The following is a 10,423-nucleotide window of genomic DNA, read 5'->3' as shown; positions in this document are numbered from 1 at the left end:
GATGCTTTAAATCATAATTTTGCAGCTTTAATGTTTGCTTTACTTGCTTCTTAGACTCACTAAAACATTTTAATAAAGCTTTTCAATTCCAGATTATAGGACTTTCATGGAGAAACCCTCAAAGCACTTCATAAATTCCATTCACAAAACCCTGTGGATAAAGATTATCCTTATTGTACAAGATCAGTAAATTGAGAAACAGAGTTTCCATAATCTGCTTAAAGTAACTGTGGAGTACAACTCTCAGTTCTTAATTTTATCCCTTGTTCTAATAATTTCCTTTTGTATCCTCATGTATTATTCCTAAAAATATGTTTCAAATGTCAAGTGATGTTAATTCATAAAATCCGTAGAAGTGGGTTTGAAAGAAGAGCCCTGTGTAATATCTCTGTGTTCAGACCTGGCTTTCTACAACTGCAGCTTAGGCTAAGAACATCAATATCTTCACCAGTGCATCTCCCTGGGTACCTGCTCTCCCTGTCTCTGAGGAGGGTCTATATTGGTCAGCTGTGCTGAGGAATTAAGGTTTTTATTCCAACCTAAATATATATTTTGGTTATAAGTCCCTGTCCTTCTTTGTTGTTTACTTGCTGTTCAGGTACAGATCTCAAAGTTTTAACCTGACAGCCAATTTCTCCTGTCTCTCCTCTAAGAGTGTTGTTCTTAGTATGGTTTTATTCCATTCTCTAGCTTGTCTCCCATTCTTTTCCATATCTCAATGAAATCAAAGCCCAGCAAAGTTTTACTGCCATTAGAAGGGGATTAAAGAATGGAATATTACCTTTTCTTCCCACAGTGGATCCCAGCCTATCATGTCTTTAAACTGACCAGAGCATAATAATCATTCAGTAATTACCAGAGTAAAACTTTATGCATGTGGCTGAATGAGCCACAACATGCTGATCATAACATGTTCAAAAGAGATGCAGTAGTCATGCCTTGTATTTGCTAATATTACACAGACCCCAGGCATAACATTGGAGCTGTGGCCACTGTATCAATCTCTTAGAGCACTGTAACTTTAAGGTGTCCTCAAATGACTTGCAAAATCAGCCGAGAAAGAATAAAGATCAGATAGAGAAAAAATTCTATTATGTAAGACATCAGTATTCTTTCAGTCTAGCCTTTTTTGTGGTTGAGCTGAAACAAAAGAATACATATTTCCAGAGAAAGGAATTAAAAAAGCAGATTTTAATGTAGAAATCCAGCAAGACTAAATAGTACTTTTGTTTAATTGCTGAAGTGAAGACTTGTAGATGAGTTTTTGTAGCTAATAGCCCACATCCAGGAACTATCATGGGCTAAAAGTCTTCAAGACTGTATACTTAAATATTAATGCATTGTTAAATACAGGATGGTACTGAGTGGCCCCAAATCTTTATGAAAACCTGATACTGCTATTTGAGCTGTTGTTAGACAAAATGCTGGTATTGGAGTTCAAGACACATCCTCTAAGGAAAGGATTCTGCTATCTGTGATCCTGTGTAGTACTCTGGTCTTCAGGTACTCCTCCTAAATCAATTTAAGAGTCATATGGCCCTAGCCTGACAAAACACAAAGGCATTTTAAGACACCTATTTTGGTTAAGACACCATCTCCCAGGAAGGAATTTTGGTCACATGATCAGAAGAACAATTCTGTTTGATCTTAAAACACTCATTCATGCCAATTACCTCTGTCCTTGACTTCTCATACCATAACTCCCCCTCTGATAACTCTGGGATTATTAAAATCTGCACCAGTCTCATAGCTGTGGATTTTTCCTTCCTTTTTTCTTTTGGACATAAACATGTTTAGAGCTGTGACTTGGAAAAAGTGCCTTGTTGATGATTAAAAGTAAAGAACAATGCTTGGTTCTTCATGTACTGTAATTCATTAATTTGCTAATCTGATTTCCTTGACCTTGTACAAACATGTGCAAGGCTGTCCTGAGTAAGGATTCTGACATGCTGAACTGTACAGAATACCAGGCATTTAAATGTTATAAACAAAATTCAGCTTTTTGGTGGTGGCACCATACATGGCAGAAAGATGACATTAGTATTTAGAAGATCTGAGGCGACTGCTTCTCTAGCAGGTGAAATTGTTTGGCAGAGAGCAAATAAAGAAAGGAAATACCTTCTTTAATTTAAGAAAAACTTGAGAGTTGGGAAGGAGCTGAATAAAGAGACTCCCTAAACTACACCAAACTTCTCTATTGTAATTCTTCCATCCTCTAAGATTAGCTCTTTGAAAATCCAATTAGTCCCTCAATAATCATGACTGTTATCTAATGATGAACAAACCATCTGCAGAAAATATTGCAATCACAGGCACAGCTGTTACCATATGCTGAAATTTTCTTCCATGACCTTGGTTGCTACAGTACCTACCAGCTGAAATAAGACGTGGAAATATTGCCAGCTTCAATTAGACAAGCAAGCTGTTCCTTTCCCAAGGCTGTTGAGGCACTTCAGCCATTAACATGAAACACAAACCAAAGCATTATTAGAAATTTTGATTACTCGTTCCTAAGCTGAAGAGGTGAAATTCTGGAAAGAATTTCAGTTCATCCTTATTAGCGTGGCTAAAAATAGAAAACTCAATAGTTGATTTCAAAAGATCCCCAATTATCTGTTGCTTCTAGAAATGGAATCTTAAGCCTGGAGTGGGAGGGGGTGCAGGAAGCAGAGAGGCTCTGCCAATGAGCTGCCTTGGGTTTATTCAGAACAAAGGCACAAAAGGGGATTTTTGGCAAAGAAATCTGGCATGCTTTTCCCTATTCAACAGGTAGGAAGTATGTGACCTTGTTTACTGTTTGTCTACCATGAGGTCTATTTCTAGCAACCTGAGATATTTTAATAAAAGTAATCCTTTAAAACCTATCCAAACCTAAACTTTCAAACATGCATTTGTAGTAAGGAGGTGCCAGCTTGATTATGTATGCCTTTGTCAAGTAGTAAACATTTTAATCTTTTGGAGATTTCATGTTAGCCCTTCTAATCCATTGTAACCCCTTCTGTATTACACTAATACTAAAAACCAGAATTTTTATATAAAACTTAACAAGCCTAATGAAACCAATGTAATTTCTTAGGCCAGGAAAATTATTTTGCCTTTTAATTGCTTAAATTATCCATTCAGTTTAATATATGCAATAAAAGAATAAAAGAGATGGAGAGAATTAAGAGTGTGGGTTGCATTACAGCGCCTGCAAGTATTCCCAGACCTATTTTGTTTTATAGATTGCTCACTAATGGTTTAGTGTGTGATATCAGTATTTAAAATCCAGTTTCTCCAGTAATTTTGGTGGGATGACTAAGTCACATGGCCTTTTTTTTCTCTCAGAAAGCTGAAACTAATTCTGTAAGGGGGGTCTGTGGTGAAGATAATGACTCTTCTGACTCATTTTCCATGGACATTTTCTAATACCTACTAAAAAGAAATATTTCTGCAAACAGTCCAGTTGCTGAAATTATTCGTTGCAATAGGGATACTAGAATTGCTCATGAGATACTTGCTCATTATTTGTAACTTTTCATTCCTTCTTCTCTTTGCAAATAGTATCACCTGAAGTTAAAAGTACATTAAATGCACAGCTATAATAATTTACATGACACAAATGCTTTTTACACAGCTTTGAAGGACAGAAAATATGATTTATACTGAGATATGGGCCAGTTTCTCAGCAGGTAGAGAGGAGACAGAAAAACAGAAGTATCCAGTCAGATACACTGCCTGACTTCTACCTACACCACAATCTCCTTTGTCATTCACCACATTTGTAATTCTCTGCTTTTTCTCGCCTACACAATGAACTCCCATTTTCTATTCCAGTATCCTTTTAAAGCATGTTCCAAGGGTCACATTAAAGAAGCAGAAAATGTCTGTCCTGTTGCCAGACTGAGAGTTCATTCAAACAATGTGGTATCTGACCTATAGTTTCCAGGTCTGTGCTCCAGGAATACACCAAAAGCATTGAAGGAGCTTTAATTGTGTTTCCTGTTAAACTAAACAGTCCCACTTAATAGATAGAAAACAATTACTAGCTCGTTGCTAATAATTTTTATAGTACGGCAAACTCTAGTTTAGGGATGCCATTCAAAATTTTGCTTCTGCCTTTGCAAAAGATGAGACTTTCCCCTCTAAGATTACAATGGAATCATGCTAGCATATGCTTTAGAATGCTTGCAATTATCACTGGTTCTGATGATTAAAAAGCTCAATGCATGAATCAATTCTTTATAGTTAGAAGAGTGTGTGTGTGTTTGCACATAAATCCATGTATAACCAAGTGTACTCACATTGGAATATTCACTAAATCATATATTAACCTTAAAGCCTTAAGAACTGATTGCAATCTCTTAGTAATGTAACAAACTCAAACTGCAGCTACTTTGCAGTTTAAGAATTCTGTATCCCTTTTGCCAAGTCCACCTATCCTGCTTGTTAGGCTACTGCAGAAATCAGTCTGCATCTTCCTCAATAGATGCAAAAAACTTTTGAATTAATTGTCACCTGAGGCAACCATGATTTTTAAATAAATGGGAATATTATTTTGTGTAACTCATACATATGTCCTAATGCTTTCAAAAAGCAGAAAAAAAGTCCCAAACTATTTTTTAGATGTAGGTAGATCAGATTTTGGCATCACTTAAGATATGGCTCGTGGATTAGCACAGGGACAACATCTAAGACCAGGATGACTTTCTCAGTCTTTCATTTCTAAGTGTAATTAATGAATTTGTGTTTACAGTTGACAAAAATTGTTTTTGCAGTGGTTTTACAGATGAGCACCTTATCATATTCCTTTCACCAATCTTATGATAGAGGAAGAAAACAAGATTTATCTATTTAAAATATAATTTAAAGAGTTAGGAGCCTTCCCATGTCTGGGTATCACTTATTTCAATAGACATAACTGTAATCCTTCAAACAGCCTGTAGTTTTTCAGGGATCATACATATTTTAGGGTGATAAGTGATTTATGCTCTCTCTGTCCTTATGAGAGTATTGTATGCTCACCCCTAGCATTTGTTTGAAACATAGTGTGCTAGAAATTGAATGCAAGGTTATGCTGAGTGAAGAAAGCAGAGATTTGAGCTACAAAACTTCATTTTATGCTATGTTTCTTTAAAACACTTTCATTATCTTTCTAATAGTGTGCTGCCATCATGATGTCACCCAATTGTTTACTGCCTGAACCTAGCCTCTGTGCTGCTGCCTCAGCAAACTTTTTGTATTTGGCTGCTTCACAAAATTATTTCTATTTGGGTGAAAAAATGGTTTCAAAGTATGTTCAGGATCTATCTTTTCTTTCTGCATATTCCCTCCAATTCAACCATCTGTGCAAATTAGCAATGCTGAAATGCTTATTAGAGATTTTTCCCCCTCCTTGATTAACACTTCTTGTATTTAATGAAGTCTCTTGTAAATTGTGGATCAAATGTTCAGACTGCTTATGTCACCTGACACAAGTCTAAGAAGAAGCAAGATGATGCATCCCTTCCAATCTGGAGCTCTGAAGCCCCCAAAAGAGTGAGCGAATGGCAGAGGTGCAATGCCAGTTTGTGACCTGGCGGAGAGGATAAACCAGCCTGTCTAGAAAAGGTGAAACATCAGCAGCTGTGTCAAACCCTGTCTGCCTCATGGGCTTAGGCTTTTAAATGTAAGTACAGGTTGGATGACACCATGAAGCCTGGATTCACAAACCTGAGGGATTTAGGAATGCAGGCAGGCATGCAGAGATTTAGCCTGAGGAGAGCTGTGAAGGTGCAGAAGCCCCTTTATGTGGTTCCACCTTCATCAGGAGCACCAGCCATCAGGGCTGAATGTGGAGGGGGACCAGCACTCATGGCACATGGAAGGGAGCTACAAGATGAAGGTGTCCATCAGGAATGTGCTCTGGAGAAGGAGGACTGAGGGCTCAGAATCAGGGATGGGGGAGCAAGGGACAGAGTCCAGTACTGTCTGATAGAAGAGCCCACAATATTTTTTCAATCAAAATTTTTTTTCAATCAGATATGTTCTCACACTTTGAGAAGATTCATTTACCTCCTAAAATTATCTAGTGAAATCAAACTTCTATCAGGTCAAATTGTGAAAGTTAAAGTTCAAGGAAAATGTGATTAAATCTCGAGTTGCCCGATGCTTGAAATAGCCCTGAATTTTTCTTCCTCTCTTCTCTCTTTGCCAATATTGTGAAGAGAGAAGGAAGGAATGAATTCAGAATTGGGTTTACCTATGAGCTTGGAACATAATCCCAACAAAAAGTTTGGGGGGGAGCCACTGTCAGAAGACAGGAAAGACATGTTTCATGCTTTATATAAAATCTCTTTATCCTCATTTTTCATCTGTGAATCCAACACTGCAGACAGTCTGACCTAGAAACATACATCTTTTATTTCCAGGTGTTGTAATTCCTGCTGACAGTTTGATTTTAAAGATCCACTCTGTAGGCCAGTGTTTCTTAACTTCATTTAATTGAATTACTGTAAGGATGTTTTCAGAAAAAGAAAAAACACAGACCATGTCTACAGTGTTCCCACAATTGTCTTCATTTACAAGCAACTTAAAATTAGGCTAAAGTTTGAATGTTCATTTATTACGAAATGAAAGTCTGTTTTCTTAGAAGTACAGGGAATATGTGTGGTTTCTTTCAAATTTCACAGGCTGGTGTATTAAACTCCACCAGTGATGCATAAAGCACAGTTTGAGAAACACAACCCCCAGGAGCTTTGGAGATACTGCAGACTGAGCAATATCCTGGTTCTTAGCATGGTTGTCTAATGTATTAAAGTGTTGATGACCACATTTAATCCTTTGATTGCTCTCCCTGATGCATCTGCTAAAAAATTAACTCAAGTGAATTGTACAGGTAAGCAGCTTGTTGCTGTTGCATGCATGAAATTTGGCTCTCAGTTGTCTTATATCAACAAGCAACTGCAACCAATACTGGGTTTGGCAAGGCTGCCACTGTCACCTTAGCAGACAGAGAGAGACAGTTTTGCAGCAACCATGTGAGGGATTTCACAGATTAATTTCTCTTTTGCCACTCTGCACAATTCTTTGAGGAAAAAAAAGGCTCTTCACAGAAAAATGGAAAAAAAAAAGTGGTGGTCCAGTACCAGCATAAACCAAAAATCCAACAGAAACTCTATAGCTTTCTGAATCCAGAGACCTTTAAAATTTAGTCAGATACACCAGGAAAAGCATTTGACAGATGAAGAAACTCCCATGTTGAGCCTGGCAAAGCTATTGCATTGACATAATTCCTCCTTAAATTTCTAAGGTTCAAATGCTTCCCTCTAGGAAGAAAATACCAAGCCAGTTCTATCTTCCTTTGCTCCCTTGTTTTACTGGTTTTCTTTTATACTGCTCATTCAGAAACTGATTATCTTTGCAATTTTCCTTCCTTTGCTCAGGAAATACATAGGCAGAATTGTAACCCTCCACTTTCTGTTTCAGTCTTGTCAGTGAATCTCAATCAATTTTATTTTTTAGAAGTACTGGTAAGGCACTAAATGTGCATATTATTAGAACCTATTTAAAATCATTGGGACAGCTGTTTTAGAACACATTTCCTTGAAAATAATTTCCAGCCTGAAAAGCAGGATTAATTAGCTTTGCAATGACCTACATAGATTGTTCAAAGTGCCTGATTGCTATCAGCCATCCAAGGAAAAAGCTAAGCAAATTGCACTATGAATTGATCTCATACAGGGGGCATTGAAAGAGAGAGAACATTATTTACAAGGTACAAAAAATAACTTGGTAACAACATCAAACAATATACTAATATCATCTGGCAAGTCATTTGAATTTATATTCAAAGAAGATCTATTAGAATCTGAGGGACAAGGCAATTTAATAAAATAAGATCACTGCCATTATTATGAAAAATGAACTGTTGACAGTCTCTGATGATTTTTCTGTTGTCTGTCTGTCTGCCAAAAGAGGTAAATGTGTGTTTAGTACATCTCTTTCTTGCAATACAGCATCTCATATTTTTTTGTCTGACATTTTTTAACCCTCTAAGTAGTCTAAAATTCATTCTTTTTTGGTGTGCTTTTATGTTATGTTGTACTCTGCATAGACACTTGACTGGCTTTAGGGCTCTGCAATAATATTTGTAAGGTAAGATGAATCAACCCAGTATGTATAACACTTGTGCATTCTCCTGCAAAAAGAAATTATAATGGTAAAACTGCACAGTGTGGACATGACAGGGTATGTGAGAAGACACATTTTTGTGTGGACTGGACTTCAATCTCTGGTGCTACAGCATCCCAGGAGGAAAGCCTGGATGGGGTCCCACTAGGACACTGACTGTCAGGGCAGCCCTGAGAGCTGCTCTCAGTGTTATGGGGTGTTTACAGGGCCAGGAGAACCTGTCCTTCCATCACTCAGATCAGCAAGGCTGGCAGGGCAGCAGCAGGGAGCAAGGGTTCCGTGTGCCTGTTCCAGGCTCAGCAGAATGTGGATGTGGACTAGACTGCTGTTCCTTTGGTGCCTAACCCTGTGTTTGCAACACTGCTGAGTTGAAAATCACCTCCTCCTACTTCCCCTTTCTCTCTGTTTGGTGAGGTCTTTCTCATCTTCCTCACTACCAATGGGGTATCAGATAATCCAAAAAAAAAGTTTAAAATCAGGTGCAAACATACAAATTTCCCTGGGCATGTCCTTGCTCAGATCACTGATGAAGATGTTGTACAAAACTAGTGCCACTCTTTTATAACTCTGTGCTTTTCAACAACATACATAAAAATAAGGCCTATGAAGTGGCACGTAAGGTGGACAATTCTAATGCAGCTAAATCATAAACTAGATATTTTATCTAATTCTTGTTGAATCTAGAATGTACACTCCATGTGCAGTGAAGTGATACAGTGCAGAAGACCTTTGTGAGCACTATAGAGAAGTCAAAGGCTCATCTATCCAGACCACAGAGAATTTGCAGTACATCTCTCCTTCTCCCTCCTGGAGTCTGCATAACATGCTAGAAGATTTTTCAGATGACTGAAAGGTACTTACAGGGTGAAAGAGATATATATACTTTGTCTAGTGATTAAATCAGCAGAGAGAGTCCAGGTTAAGATGGACTTTGTCAATAAATTCTTTTCACTGCTTTATTCTTTACCTTCAATGTTCATAAAATTATGTTGCACCTCTTGGGGAAATAGGAAATCTTTGCTCCTTAACATTTACAGAGTTCAGAGCTGAATATAAAAATGGTATTGAGTTACAAAGTAAAATCATAACAGTAACTTTTCCCTGAGAAGCCAAGTCTAAACCAGATCCAAAATATGTCATCTCCCTTGAGCCCTGTGTTACATCTGTAAGACCAGACACAAAAACCTTGGTAAAGTCCCTCTGAGTAACTAAGAGGCTAAAAAAGACAAGGCCAAAGGAGATATAAAAGTTATCCAGACAAACACATAGTCTGCTTTCAATAGCACAGAGACCAGAAGTACTAAGGCTCTTTTCTGAAACTGTCATAGACATGCAGCTTGGGCAAAATAATTAGGTGTTTGGCCCATTTGGGACTTCTGTCCTAGCTGTATCTATCCCCTTTATGACTAAAGAGAACTTTACCTTCCTGAAGTAAGGGAGGGGAGTTGCCAAGAGAAAGGCTTTCTGTAGCACCAGGCTCAGAGCTGTGTCTGAAAGGCACTGGAGCTGGGATTCTGCAGCAAACACCAAGAACCTGTTGGGGTTCAGAGCAGCAAACTTGTTTCTACAGGTAAGCAAAAGGAGCACCCAGGGGCTGCACACAGCTCAGCTGTAGGAGGAAAGAGGTTCTGGACTGCAGACGCTTGATTCCATTACAAAATCGGTGTGGGAGGGGGAAGTGATAATCATAACAGCAATTTTTGTTTTTCAGGAAGACTGAACACAGACAATGAATCAAATAAGGGCTGGCAGCAATTTATGCAAGCTGGGATGTCCCTATTCTGTAGACAAGATCTGCAGATAAAGAAAAACTTTTAATAAATGGCAATATAAAACTTCCTCCTACTCAGTTTGTTACAGTCTTAGGAAAACAACAGTTCAGTCAGGTAGAACTCCTCTTGTCTTAGTGCATAAGGATGATCCAGGACAAGATTTATTCCAGTCCCATTTTCCGCAGTAATAATTTAGAAGACTTACGAAAGATCTTGAAAGTTCACTCATGAAACCTAAGTGTTTCTGTAGAATGTGATAAATTTCATAATAATTTGAGACACAGGAGGAAACAGCAGCTCTGTGTGGTAGAAGGAAGGCTCACTGAATGTTGTTCATTTGCAAATGTCCTAGAGGGAATGCTATTATATAAATTGGTTTATGGTATTAATAAGAAGAGAATTCAAAGGATGATTGTTGGCAGGGGAGAATTTAACCTGGCCCAAAACTTTGAAATTACCAAAAGTAATAGGAGCAGTACTGAAAAATTACAAGATATGTG

The sequence above is a fragment of the Zonotrichia albicollis genome, chromosome 6 (genome assembly GCF_047830755.1).
Source record: "Zonotrichia albicollis isolate bZonAlb1 chromosome 6, bZonAlb1.hap1, whole genome shotgun sequence".
Taxonomy (NCBI): domain Eukaryota; kingdom Metazoa; phylum Chordata; class Aves; order Passeriformes; family Passerellidae; genus Zonotrichia; species Zonotrichia albicollis.
The sequence above is the reverse complement of the archived record's forward strand: the minus strand, read 5'-3'. Positions refer to the sequence as shown.